Below are 14880 nucleotides of genomic sequence, written 5' to 3'. Positions count from 1 at the left end.
TCCACTCATTACCTGATCAGCATTTGTTTAGAGGTTCCTAGGTGCCCTATCAAAATTCTAATCAGTTTTATTTAAATTACATTTTTTGCACTGCATTGTTAAAAATGCTAATTTATGCCTAGAACAGAATAGCTTTATTTCTTACCTCCTGAAGACACAAATGAATAAAAACATACTTCTACAGGGCATGAAAGATTATCAAGGGTTCAGTGACTATTGGATTTTGCACTTACCCAAACACATCCTGAAACTCGGAGCTGAAGCTTTAAGAGACAAGGGCACTCAAATCCTCCCACAACAAAGCCGGTGGTGAGGAGGCAGAGGACTGTCCCAGCAGCACCTGCAGCCACCACTGGGGACTTCCTGCCGCCGGGGACAGGAGCAGCTTTGGAGGGAAGGAAGGGAACATTTTTACAGCTTGAGAATAATGATCCAAAGGGTCTTAAGGCAAAGGGTACTGCAGAATCTCTGAGCAACTTTCCTGCATCAAAAGAAATTTCTCCACATCTGCTCTGGCCCATGATGATGGCCATCTCCACCAGCTTGTCGGAGGAGAGAGAGCTACCACATCAATGGGAACTCCACATCTCCTTTCACTACTAGTTTGGTCTCCATCCTTAGGACCAAAGTGCCTCTCTAAGCAATGAGAGCAGCTCCGGCTAAGAGAAGGCAGAAGCCGTTTTGCTCTCTGATGTACATACAAAGCCAGGCCACTTGCAGCGTAGGAGTGGCCCAGACAGCCCCCAAGTCATTTTGGGTCTAGACAGACCTCAGAAGAGAAAGAAGATTGAGAGGGGTGTTCTAGAAGTAGCTGGGAATCGTCTAATGAGCCCACAAAATTACTTCATACAATACAATGCTCCCACCATCCCCAGGCCTGGTGTCTGTGGAGAGCAGTGAGCCTGCTTGGCGCGGGAGGCATCATACCCAGAATTCACTGCTAGAAGCTTTTTTATTTTTTCGTTGTTGTTATTCAGCTTGTAGAAGTTTTTTCCTAAGCTGAGGAATTACCTTGAGAGGACTGAATTTCCAAGCACAAGTCAGCAGCTGCGGGGTAGCTGAGGCTCCCTTTGTCGAGAGGGGGCGAGGAGGCAGGATCGCCTAGCTGAGGGCTGTGTGGCCCCCGGGGTGGAAAGCACAGGTTCACTTGAGCATTTAACCTCTTTTTAGCAGTGCAATGTGGCTGAGGCTTAAAACAAGGCTGGAACATTTTCTCGCTGATTATCACCTGGATAACCTGTTCTGTAGCGAAGGAAGGAGAGGAAGAAAGGGGCTGAGAAGCCCTGGGAGAGGAGGGGCAGCTCCGAGCACTGAGCAGAGGACAGCTGCTGTTTTCTCCTTGTCTGAGTGTGATTGGGGAAAGGCGACCGAGTTTGCTCTTGGTATACTTCTCCTTTTACATAGAAACAGTATGTCCCGGATTGTAATAGCTAATCACTTCATGGGAAAAGGAAGAAAAGAATAGCTTTCATTCATTTTTCTTTGAAACTCATTCATTAATTTGAAGGCAAAATTTATTGTATGAAATACTAAGTAATGACAGCATTTCTACAAGATCTAAGGTGGGGCTAGGGGAGAGAGAGCGGAGACGGGAGAAGTAGGCAGAGCCAGAAACAGCTGAGCTCTGGCCATTGTTGGGGACAAGATGATCACCTGGGACAGAGAGGCTTCTGCAGCCCGCCCCCTCCCACGCTCCCTCACCCCCCCACCCCCGCTGCACATCTTCCCAAAATGGGGCTAAAGGAACACACCTCCCTGCTCAGGACTAAAACCAACCCCACAAGGAGTCTTCTTAGAGAAACTGAATGGAGTAATGTTTCTCCATCTTGTTTAAGCTATAACAGCTGATTCCAGTACAAAATCAACCTCCTGTAAAGTTTTTTAAATAAACCCAAAGCAAAGCTGGATGATGGGAGCATGTTTGTGTAGAACGCCTCACTGCCATCCCACCAGCAGACGGCTCAGTCCCACCCACCACCTCCTGCCCAAGACACGAAAGTCCTACATGATGTTTCTGGCCAAATGCTTGTCTCCCTTACATTTGAGTGGCAGAATTTTCATTGCTAATCTTCAAAAGAAAATGAAGTCACTGGGGAATGGGTACTGCCTGCTGTATTTATTACCAAATGTTGAGAGATTCCAACACGTGGTCACCATTGTGATTATCTTATTATTTTCATTGCAGGAATTTTACATTTAACTGGATAGCCACAATTTTCCCAACTCTATCCAAAATAAATGATATGGGTGGGGGAGGAGTCATAAAATCATAGTTACCGTTGATGCCAGGACAATCATTTGGCTTTTCGTTGCAAAAGGTGATGTTCTCAGTCAAAATTCTGCTCATATTAGAAATATGAGAAAAGAGGTCAAATGAGAAGACATATTCCATCTGTGAAGTGATTCACATTTCTAATACATCAGTTACAAAAATATTGAGCCAAGGAGAAACCAAGATGGCGGCATAGGTGAAACACCTAACCTGCAGCCGGGCACAACAATTTCAAAGGCACAACTAGAGGTCAGAACGGACATCGTCCAGAACCACAGGAGAGCTGGCGGACTGAAATGCCCACAGCTGGGGGGAAGGAGAAGGCCACGGGGACAATCGGGGGAGCCGTAAAAGCCTGAGGTATGGAGAAACTGGCGGAGACACGAGCACGCGCGCCTGCGGGGAGGATGGAGCCGGAGAGGAAGGGGCGGCTGACGGCCTGGCCGGCGTTCACTGGCAGGAAGGAGATAAAGGCTCCGGAGTGTGCTAAGCGCCGGCTCCGACTGCACTGAGAGCCAGTTCCGGGCGAAACCCTGGGAAGCCAGGCGCAGGCTGGGGGAATGAATCTGGGCTGTGGGGCGCAGGCACAGAGGAGCGGGGGAAGGCAGAGCTCCAGAGGCGCGCACGGGAAGGGGCGCAAAGGACGGACTGTTGCCTGCACCACTGAACTGCCCTAGCGGGAAGGAGACATAAGCTCAGGACCGTGCTGAACCCCAGTTCCGACTGCACTGAACCCCAGTTCCGGGCGAAACCCTGGGAAGCCAGGCGCACGCTGGGGGAATGAATTTGGGCTGTGGTGGCGGAGGCACAGAGAACGCGCGCACTGGAAGGTGCGCAGTGGACGGACTTTTGCCTGCGCCACTGGGTGGCCCTGCTGGGAAGGAGACAGGGACGCCAGACTGCGCTGAGACCCAGTTCCAACTACACTGAAACCCAGTTCCAGGCGAGAATCTGGGAGTCCAGATTCATTAGGGGAGGGACTGGACTGTTTGGCAGTGGGCGAAACTCCAGGGCGCGTTTCTCTCAGAGGTGTTTGCAAGGAATACAGAGGGACACAGACACAGGAGCCTCATAGGGCGGGGCTGACAGGAAGCCAAGGTTGTAGGCCCCACCCTGTAGCTCCGCCCCAGCCAAGCTGAGCAGAAGCTTTTTCCTGCTGAGTGCCTCAGGTAGTGGCTGACCCACACTACATTGGAGACCCAGAAACGAGGGCATCTAGTGGTTGGTGGGAGATGACACCAGACTTCAATCACTTGCATAAGGGAGGCATTCTAGAGGCAGACTCAGTGAGCGCCAAGGCATTGCTGCATCAAGACCCGGCCCACAAACATGTCTCCTGCACAGCAACTCTTCCTATATAGACAAAGAGGGTCCTCACGGCCAATTGGCCTGGAGGACAATTCCTCCCAGTGACACCAACAACAATCAAGACTTAACTGTACAAAGGAGGACCAAGATGGAGACATAGGGCGGCAGCCTGATCGTTGCCTACCACAACAATATTGAGACTACGACGGGAGAGCAGAGCAGACACCAGCCAGAAAGACCGGGGGGCTGGCTGAGCAGATGCTCTACTACTAGAATAAAAGAGAGGGGTACGCAGGATGATGCTGATGCCGGTGACCCAAAGTCCACACTTTAAGAACTATGGCTCAGGCGACACAATGGTGGCCTGGAACGTGCTCGGCGCAGTTCCCCCGGCGGTCTCCGGCTGAGGGGACGGCTCCACTCGCTGCCGAGCACGGACAGACGAGCCCCTGGGAGACATGGGGAGGGAGACTCCGTGCTTGCTGACCTCCGAGTCCTTCAAGAATCTCAATGCCCCGAAGTGGCCAGGTGCGCACGCTCAGCGACTGGCCACCGTTGCAGACCCAAGGGCCGACGCAGCGACACCGGACCAGCCCACCACCGGGCACCGGGCACACCAGAGCCTTGCCGAGCCCGCCGCCCAACGAGTTCTGCGGCAGCCGCCCTGGAGCTCTGAGAAAATGACCGAAGGAATTGCTGAGAGGGAATTGACCAACAGGAATTGGGATCAAGAAGACGAAACCCCGCTGAGACCCGAGTCCAGGCGAGGCTGCGAGCCTCTGGGCTCAGATGTGGTCACACGCCTCTGGGTCTAGGTGAGGCCTCACGCCCCTGGGTCTGGGTGAAGCTGGATTCCGGGTTCGGGTGAGGCCATGTGCCCCTGGGTCCAGGCGAATCTGAACCCTGGGTCCGGGTGAGGCCGTGGGCCCCTGGATCCGGGTAAGGCTGGGTCCCGAGTCCGGGTGAGGCCGTGAGCCCCTGGATCCGGGTGAGACCACGCGACCAGGGGTCTGAGAGAGGTAACGCGCCCCTGGGTCCGGGTGGCTTCGTGCACCTAGGTCCAGGTGAGGCCACGTGCCCCTGGGTCTGAGAGAGGCCACGCACCCCTAGGTCCGGGCGAGACCATGTGTCCCTGGATCCGGGTGGGGCCTCGTGCACCTAGGCCCGGGTGGGGCCGCGTGCCCCTGGGTCTGGGGGAGGCCAGGCGTCCCTGGGTCCGGGTGAGACCGTGAGTCCCTGGATCCAGGTGAGGCCTCGTGCGCCTAGGCCCGGGTGAGGCCACGTGCCCCTGGGTCTGGGGGAGGCCAGGCGTCCCTGGGTCCGGGTGAGACCGTGTGTCCCTGGATCCGGGTGAGACCTCGTGCACCTAGGCATGGGTGAGGTCACGTGCCCCGGGGTCTGAGAGGCCAAGCGTCCCTGGGTCCAGGTGAGACCATGTGTCCCTGGATCCGGGTGAGGACGCGTGCACCTAGACCCGGGTGAGCCCAAGTGGCCCTGGGTCTGGGAGAGGCCAAGCGTCCCTGGGTCCGGGTGCGACCATGTGTCCCTGGAGCCGGATGAGGCCTCGTGCACCTAGGCCCGGGTGAGCCCAAGTGGCCCTGGGTCTGGAAGAGGCCAAGCGTCCCTGGGTCCGGGTGAGACCATGTGTCCCTGGATCCGGGTGAGGCCTCGTGCACCTAGGCCCAGGTGAGGCCACGTGCCCCTGGGTCTGGGAGAGGCCAAGCGTCCCTGGGTCCGGGTGAGACCATGCGTCCCTGGATCCGGATGAGGCCTCGTGCACCTAGGCCCGGGTGAGCCCAAGTGGCCCTGGGTCTGGGAGAGGCCAAGCGTCCCTGGGTCCGGGTGAGACCATGTGTCCCAGGATCTGGGTGAGGCCTCGTGCACCTAGGCCCGGGTGAGCCCAAGTGGCCCTGGGTCTGGGAGAGGCCAAGCGTCCCTGGATCCGGGTGAGACCATGTGTCCCTGGATCCGGGTGAGGCCTTGTGCACCTAGGCCCGGGTGAGCCCAAGTGGCCCTGGGTCGGGGAGAGGCCAAGCGTCCCTGGGTCCGGGTGAGACTATGTGTCCCAGGATCCGGGTGAGGCCTCGTGCACCTAGGCCCGGGTGAGCCCAAGTGGCCCTGGGTCTGGGAGAGGCCAAGCGTCCCTGGGTCCGGGTGAGACCATGTGTCCCTGGATCCGGGTGAGGCCTCGTGCACCTAGGCCCGGGTGAGCCCAAGTGGCCCTGGGTCTGGGAGAGGCCAAGCATCCCTGGATCCGGGTGAGACCATGTGTCCCTGGATCCGGGTGAGGCCTCGTGCACCTAGGCCCGGGTGAGCCCAAGTGGCCCTGGGTCTGGGAGAGGCCAAGCGTCCCTGGGTCCGGGTGAGACCATGTGTCCCTGGATCTGGGTGAGGCCTCGTGCACCTAGGCCCGGGTGAGCCCAAGTGGCCCTGGGTCTGGGAGAGGCCAAGCATCCCTGGGTCCGGGTGAGACCATGTATCCCTGGATCCGGGTGAGGCCTCGTGCACCTAGGCCCGGGTGAGCCCAAGTGGCCCTGGGTCTGGGAGAGGCCAAGCGTCCCTGGGTCCGGGTGAGACCATGTGTCCCTGGATCTGGGTGAGGCCTCGTGCACCTAGGCCCGGGTGAGCCCAAGTGGCCCTGGGTCTGGGAGAGGCCAAGCATCCCTGGGTCCGGGTGAGTCCATGTGTCCCTGGATCCGGGTGAGGCCTCGTGCACCTAGACCCGGGTGAGGCCACGTGCCCCTGGGTCTGGGAGAGGCCAAGCGTCCCTGGGTCCGGGTGAGACCATGCGTCCCTGGATCCGGATGAGGCCTCGTGCACCTAGGCCCGGGTGAGCCCAAGTGGCCCTGGGTCTGGGAGAGGCCAAGCGTCCCTGGGTCCGGGTGAGACCATGTGTCCCTGGATCCGGGTGAGGCCTCGTACACCTAGGCCCGGGTGAGCCCAAGTGGCCCTGGGTCTGGGAGAGGCCAAGCGTCCCTGGGTCCGGGAGAGACCATGTGTCCCTGGAACCAGGTGAGGCCTTGTGCAACTAAGCCCGGGTGAGGCCACGTGCCCCTGGGTCTGGGAGAGGCCAAGCGTCCCTGGGTACGGGTGAAGCCAGATCCTGGGTCCGGGTGAGGCCGTGCGCCCCTGGATCCATCCGGGTGAGGCTGGGTCCCAGGCCCGGGTGAGACCACGCGCCCCTTGGGTATGGGTGAGGCCACGTGCCCCTTAGTCCGGGTGACGCCGTGCCCCTGGGTTCGGCCGAGACCAAACCAGAGGGAGTCGGACCTCCATTACCACCATTTGTCCACCATCCAGAGCTGAGGGGTCAGTGCTGACATGTACACATAAGGAACTACTGGACATTGAAATTGGGTCTCAAAAGAACTGTTGGTCCAGGGGGAAGCTCGCTACAGATTGATTCATTTGCCTGTCAGCATAACTATTATTGCTCGTCTCACATTCAGTTCTTATTAGTATATATCTAGTGACATATGATCTCGCTCATCTAGGGGAAATGATGAACAACATAGACTGAGGAACAAGAACAGAACCAGAAGCAAGGAGGCATCGATCGGACTATCGGGCCTCAGAGGGAGGATAGGGGAGGGTAGGGGGAGGGTGGGGGGGAGGGGGAGAGTTCAACCAAAGGACCTGTATGCATGCATATAAGCCTATCCAACGGTTAAGTTCAACAGGGGATTGGGGCATGCGTGGGGAGAGGGGTGGGATGGGAATGGGGGGATGAGGACAAATATGTGACACCTTAATCAATAAAGAAATTTAAAAAAAAAAAAAAAAAAAAATATTGAGCCAAGCCAAAGGTAGAGATCTCATTCCAGATTAAAATCAGTAATTACTCAATATTACATATATCTTACTGTTCAACTTTTTTTTAGCAATTACTTAAAAGATGAAATAGGGCCTGGGGTGGGGGTAGGCTAGAAGGAGTCAACGGCGGGGGACGGAAAGGAGATATATGTAATACTTTCAACAATAAAGAGTTTTTTAATAAATAAATAATTTTTTAAAGGTGAAATAGGCTACATTTCTTAGACGTGAAGATGGCATAAAGCCAGGAGAGATGGTTAATCTTTTACATTGCACATGAATCAAAGTTTTGGCCAGGTCACAACAAATGGCAGAAACCTAATACAAGATATCATGGCAATAAACATAGCCCAGCACTTAAGTTCAAAAAGCCCTTTTAGGTGCATTACATTTTATCAGCAATTGTGTAACAAATCAGTGAGGCTCTAACTTTGTCATAAAATCAGTATGACATGACTGCCCAAATGCTAATTCAATCAATAGACATCTAGTCCGAAACAGGAGAGGTGAGAGTTTTGTCCTTTAGTGGTCAGACAGCACATCACTGGGATAGAAAAGTTAATTCAATCTCTTTTGCAAACTACGTAACTGTGAACTAGTCATGTGATTTGAGCTCTAGTGTTCTCATCTGAAAATGGAAATAATAAGAGCTGACAAACATTCTCATAAAATTGTTGTAAAATCAAATGGATCATTTCCATAAAGTGTTTTTAAATTTATAAAGTATCATTGTGCCAGGCATCTGTTGTTTGTTACCCAACAAGCATCTACCTCTTCCTGCTAAATGCAATCCAACTCTCCTTTGGAGAACCTCCGTCAACCATTCTTAGCTGTGTAGTGGGACTTAACTGGCTAAGGCTGCAGAAATGGGCTTAGGAATGGGCACCTAACCCAATCAGGGCCAAGGAGACACACAGAGACTATGCTATGGCTTTTGGGGGGCAGGGAACTGCTCACTCCTTTGCTGCATTTGAAGGTGAGGCTTAGGATAACACCCTACTACCCAGAAAGGAGTCAGCCAGGAGATGAAACTGACACACAGAGGAAGGCAGACATGAAAGCGATAAGAAACTAATCACCTCATTTGATACCCTACCTCAGATGAAGCCAGCATTCCCCTGAACTGCACTATTCTAAGCCCACGTGGTCCCTTTAAGTCCATTTGAGCAAGGCATTTCTGTCACTTGCAACAGGAAGAGTCCTGCGACTGTACGTTTGTTTTAATGTCTGGGAAAATCCAGTTATTCAAAGATATGAAAATAATAAATGGGAAAGTTTTTGAGGGAAGATCTGTGTGTGTGTGTGTGTACATATATATGTATTTCTTCAACAAAAATCAATCTATGTTTAAATTGTGTTTGTCTGTTAAGCTTCTTAGATTGTTAGAGTGCTATGTTAGATTGTGTTTCCCAAAACAATCAAAATGTCATTCTTGACTATGCCTTGGATCCTAAGGAATGACATAAAAATTTTGTTCTAAAGAGAATTTTTCAGCATTCTGCCTTTTGGAAAGCTGTGTTTGCCGCTTACCCCATCTCGTCTTCCTCGTCTTCCTGCTGAGCTAATAGCCAGATCTCCAGCTAAAGCAGCAGTACCCATCTCTGATTAATGGAACCTTTCTCCCCACCTTACTTAATGGCTTCCTCCCATTGCGATTTCAATCAGAACATCGCAGGGAATCCCTCCTGGTGCCTCTCCAGGCCACTTCTATTGCCATTCTTTATATGCTCCTCCTCAAGAAGAGAAAAGCCAAAGAAATGTCTCCACACTCCAAGGCTGAAATCAATGTGGAATGTAAAGAATCTATAACATTTCCTAGCCAGAAAGGGCCTATAGCCATCAGCTAGCCCAGGGGTCCAGCAAGAGCCTAAATCTGGCCCACCTGATTTTTAGTTACAAGTATTCTTGTAAATAAAAGTTGATTTGAACACAGCCAGGCCCATTTGTTACAGGTTGTCTACAGCTGCTTTCATGATACAATAGCAGCGTTGAGTAGTCACAACAAAGACCCTATGGCTCAAAAAGCCTAAAATATTTACATCTGGCCCTTTATAATAATGTTTGCAAACTTCTGATCCGGTCCAATTAGTTTGTTTTTAAGAAGAAGCTTGGGCCCAGAAAGGCTAGCTAATAGTAGTCATGAGGCCAACCCCAAATTTGTTCCAGGTGGTGGTGTTTTTATGTTCTACTCTTATCAACCTACTAAATTAGAGGTGGCTTGTCTTGTGACTCATATTTCTGTGTTTCCCCAAACAATGCAGGCTGCATCCGGAAGTCACCATTAAACTAGTTAAATAAATGCAAACGGGCTGAGGAAATAAGGGATTCCTTCAGAGACTTCTGGTCTATCAGATAAAATTCCTGCCTCCACAGCCTCCAAATATCTGTAGCCACAAACCAATCCTTCTCCCACTGAACATCAAGTCATGACCTGTGATATATTATCCGCTTGCCTGACTTGTGAGGGTCAATTTCTGCAAACAATTAAATTCATATTCAGTTGCCATCACCCAAAGAAGTCAGAGCAGAAGTGGGGGAAACATCCTTCCAAATCCCAGCAGTACCTGCAGCACCGGAGGGAGAGGAAGACGATTCTTTCGATGGGGCTAAAGCATTACAAATGTCAACACATAATAAACTAAGGAAAAACAGTGTCCAACATCACGTGCATAGTGTGGATCCCATTGTGGCCAAGGACAGTTGTCCTACTTGTCCCCACAATTGGAATGGTCCCACCTGGTAGCAGGGGCTCCCCTCAGGTCACACAGGCCCCCTGTCTAGTCTGACTAACCCTTGCTTCTTTAGATTTTTATGGCCATACTCTCTCAGTCAATAGGAATTTATTGTCATTGCTCAACAGCATACCATATACATCGCATGAAAGACTTTTAACTAGGGGCAAAATATTGTTGCTACTCATTCCATCCTTTTGTCCAATAACGATGCCTACAATGTTATTCTGTATTTGATAGTGCCTACAATGGACATCAGAAGGGAAATATAAACCTTATAACCCCATGCCAAAAGAAACAGCCCAGCATTTTCCCTCCACGCCACCTCTCTGTGATCTAAGATGGCAGATGGCAACCTCTCTTCAATAAATGCCCCTTTAGAATCTAACAGGGACATTGAGAGCAATTGTGGTCTATCCTCTCTCCTACCCAATTTCTTTTTTTCTGCTAATCACAGGAAGTAATATTTTGCCAGGGTTGCTTTGCCCATATTGGAAATCTAAGCCGGTATGTGGCCTTCTGTGAGCTGCTAAACTCGTCTCAGATGCCTTGGCAGCCAGAGAAGATGCCGGGGGCTCATCAGTAGGCCACGTTCGGAGGGCCTTTCCCACCCCAGACCCCACCCTACTGCCCCCATCTGGGTGTGCTCTTTTGCTCTATAAGAACTCAAACAGGGTGGCTAGCCTGTTATTTTTAAAAATCTTTTAGTAGCATCTATCCCCAGAACTGCCTCATCGCAATTATCCTCACCAAACGAGGAGACTTCACACTGAGAATGGCTATGGTTTCAGCCAGCACCAAATGTCTCTCCTTCTGCCTTCCAGTCTTTCCGATGAATCCGAACATGTGAAACTCCCGAAGGAAGAGTAAACACACAGCCCAGGTTCCTTTCATCTCCTAACATATGTCATGAGGGGGAGAGAAAGCCTGCCTCCCAGTCTCAATCAGCCATCCGTTTTCTGCAGCTTGAACCCTACACTAAAGGGATGTCATGGGGGAGCTGGAGGAGGGTAGAGTGGGGGCCGCTCCTGGGAAGATAATAGGTCCGCGCTGCATACCTGTGTCTTGGAGTCATTATCTCCCCTGCCCGCGCTTCTGTATTTATATATAATGAGATCATTACCAGGCCACTATTCCAATTTGATTCAGACTTTAATATTTCTTGAAGGAAAAAAAATAGCATACAAAAGGGTTTGTGGTGCCAACTCAATCAGACGTGCTGTTGATGGAGAAGTATTCAAGTGCAAGCCAGAACAGGGAAAATAAATAATTTCAGCAAGGTTGCTGTCAAAGCCGCGTTCTCCTGTGATGATGTTTCCAGTGAATGTGCTGAAGTGTCCAGAGGTGAGGGTGGGAAATAACAACTGCAGAAGAGCGGGCTGTGTCTGGGATTTTAAATAAGCCCTGTTCCCACCTCACCCTTCAGGCAAGTAGGGCAGGGCCTCCCGCCCAGACTGGGCTCCCAGGGCTCTCCGTGGGTAATTAGATCAGGGAAGCAGTCACTGCAGCCGCTTCAGGAGCTGGATTTAACCCTTGGTAACTCTTGGGGAGGTATTACTTTTGTGTGATTGAACTGGGGTGGTTAGGCCGGTAGGCAAGACACTTCCTTTCCCCTTTCACAACAAGTAGCTTCACTTTAAAGAAGGGACTTTCACCATCCCTGTCACCACTGCAGGATACAGGATAGGGCGGGACTTCCTTTCCCTTTGTCCACATTCACACATGGCTAGAACGTCAGTGTCTCTGCCCATCAAATATTCTGGCTAAGGTTCAGTAATCCGGACTCGATCTGTTTTTAGAAAATTAGAAAATCAAATGAAAGAAATTGAATGTGAAGGCCGAACAGAAAGGGATCGCTCTTTGACAACCCGCCCAGCCTCCAGGACTATTCCAACTGTGGGTGACAATTATAAACGTTGTTCCTCACAGGCCGGCACTTTTCGAATTTCACTCTGCTGATGGGGGCTCTCCGGCTGTTCAAACCTCAGATGAACCTGAACTGACTGTTTCTGGGATCTCTGTTGTTTCCTGAGATTACAAACCTGAGAAGAGCATTATTTTAGCTATCGCTCGCAGTCCTGAACTCCGGGTGGGAACAGCATCTGGAGCAGGAATGAAGGCTTGTCATCACAATCAATGTGAAACGAAAGGATTCTGGGTATTTTTTATGGTGATTGTAAAGCACCCATTATTCTTCCCCTGGCATTTCCTAACAGGCTAAGCCAAAATAATATTGGAAGAAAATTTACAAAATGTACACATTGTCCACTGAGCCCCCAAACATGACTGGAACATAGAGTGGACAGATTTTTTATTATTTGTATTGTGCTACCTTAAAGATGCCTTAAAGATATATGGTTAGTAGGTAGTTCTAGTAAAATTGTTAAGGCCGCTTTATAGACCCTAGTCTTGGGATGTATTCAACATTTAGAAATCGGTTTGTAAGAGAAAGAAAGGGAGGGGGGATAGTGATCTCATGTCTCCATGAAATATAGCTAGTCCCCCACAATCTATATTGTGTAGGCAAAGAATTGCATTAAAATAGTCCTAAAAACTCTGAAACTTAAACAAGAAAATGGAAATGATTTTCTCTCCCTACCTAAATCCACAATAGTCAGTCATAGCAATCATTTTCAGATTAACTTCTTGAAAAGAATCAGCCCAAGCAAGAATTATTAATTTTCTGTCTATCATTCACTATGTGTGCATGTTTGTGTGTGAGAGAGCACTTATGGAGAGAGATTTTATCATTAACATGGACTCTCCAGCCTGGCCGGCGTGGCTCAGTGGTTGAGCATCAACCTATAAACCAGGAGGTCACATTTCAATTCCCAGTCAGGGCACATGCCCAGGTTTCGGGCTCGACCCCCAGTGTGGGGCATGCAGGAGGCAGCTGATCAATGATTCTCTCTCATCATTGATGTTTCTATCTCTCTCTCCCTCTCCTTTCCTCTCTGAAAGCAATAAAAACATATTTTTAAAAAACATGGACTTTCCAGAAGAGAGTCCCTGCCTCCCTCATCTCTTTATCTGCCTTCTGGTCTCCCGTCACAGCCTTAAAAGAAGAAAGGTCTCAATCTCAAAGACCAACTGCATCTGCAGCCTCACCCTAGCCTCCACTGGTCTTTTCCTCTATCATCAAATATGTTCATGTGCCTCTTCTGCAGAAAATCCCCAGGCTGGTATCCTGTGTTCAAACTCAGGCACTGCAGCTCTTTCATTACATGTCACCTCACTGTGGAAAGACAGCACTTAAGAGACAATATAATAAGCATCAGAAATAATAATTTTGTGTTGTATGAAAGAAGAGACGGTTAGCACACCCCTCGACAAGGATGGAAGAGGCTCTCGGGCCCAACAACATGCAGACAATTAAGGCAGTGCCTCCTACTTCAAGGTATCGAACCATCATTTGTAAATCCTAAGAGTTCTCATCACCAGGAGAAAATTATTTTTCTTTTTTTCTTTTCTTCTTTCTTTTCTTTATAGTGTGTCTATACGAGATGAATGTTAGCTGAACCTACTGTGATAATTATTTCACAACATATGAAAATTAAACCATCATGCTTATATGCCTTAAACTTACACAGTGATATATGCCAATTATTTCTCAATGAAACTGGGAAAAAATAATTTAAAATATTTTTTTCTAACTTTCCATTCTGTCTAGAAAGACTATGAGTCACCACCCTGGGGTCCTAGCCCTCACTTAGTCCTGAACTCTCTGTGTGTCACTCAGTATGTCATTGAACCCTTTCAGAGCTCATTTCCTTTGTTGGCAGGAGGGAGGAGTTCAGGTTGGAAGCCCTCTGAGATCCTCTAGCTCATATGCTCTCTAAGCCTTCTCCTCTGCCCCTCAGAGCTATGTGGCCATTTTTGCTCTGTGAGGATATGTGTGGTCCTGGTCATTCCAAACAACTATCAGAAAGAACCAGCCAAGTTTCTGATTTAAAACTCCTCCCATGGGATACTATCTCATTAGGGACCCTAACTCCAGAGAGAGGCTGAATTCAAGTCAACTCCTCCAGCCACTTATCGTTACAGATGGCCCATGAAAATCAGTGCTTCCCCTCAGGACACCCAGAGGCAGATGCTCTGACTCTTGCTCCTTCTTCATTCATTTTGTTATCTCTGATTTGGGGTATTTTTGTTGTAGCTGTTAATCTTCACCCAAGGATACTTTTTCCATTGATTGTTTTTTAGAGAGAGTGGAAGGGAGGAAGAGAGGGAGAAAGAGAAAGAAACATCAATGTGTGATGTAACAGAGACACATCAATTGGTTGCCTCTGCTGTGCTCTGACTGAGGCTGGGGAATCGAACCTGCAACCCAAGTACATGCTTTTGACCGGGAATCAAACCTGCCACCCTTCAGTTCAAGGGCCAACGCTCTAACCACTGAGAACACTGGCCAGGGCTGATTTGGGGTATTTGGGCTAATTTATTAATCAGCCAGTAAGATGTAACTTCTGAAGCCCAGATGGGTCAACTGCAGTAAAATATACATTAAATGTTATGTGATCTGGTGGAGGAGATTGTTTTCTTTTATCATAATATTTATTTTAATTTTTATTGTTGAAAGTATTATATATGTCCCTTTTATCATAATATTTTAAATCACTAGTATCCATCTGGTAAATTAAAATAGTGAGGCTCATAGCTGTTCATAAAAGGTAGGACTTTCCCAATGAGCTGTCTTATCTGTATCTTATTTCTAATCCTACTGACCAAACTTTAAGGACCACTGAAGTCACCAAA

The 14880-nt window shown here is 49.7% G+C and overlaps 1 non-coding gene across 1 annotated transcript; it reads left to right on the top strand.

The window, feature by feature from the left end:
* Positions 1–13416: 13416 nt before the first annotated feature.
* LOC114233462 (U6atac minor spliceosomal RNA) lies at positions 13417–13541 on the top strand. Its single transcript, XR_003619603.2, has one exon. It is a non-coding gene; the product is annotated as a U6atac minor spliceosomal RNA (small nuclear RNA).
* The last annotated feature ends 1339 nt before the right edge of the window (positions 13542–14880 follow it).

The sequence above is a fragment of the Eptesicus fuscus genome, chromosome 6, assembly GCF_027574615.1.
Source record: "Eptesicus fuscus isolate TK198812 chromosome 6, DD_ASM_mEF_20220401, whole genome shotgun sequence".
Classification (NCBI taxonomy): domain Eukaryota; kingdom Metazoa; phylum Chordata; class Mammalia; order Chiroptera; family Vespertilionidae; genus Eptesicus; species Eptesicus fuscus.
This window is presented reverse-complemented; position numbering and strand designations above follow the sequence as displayed.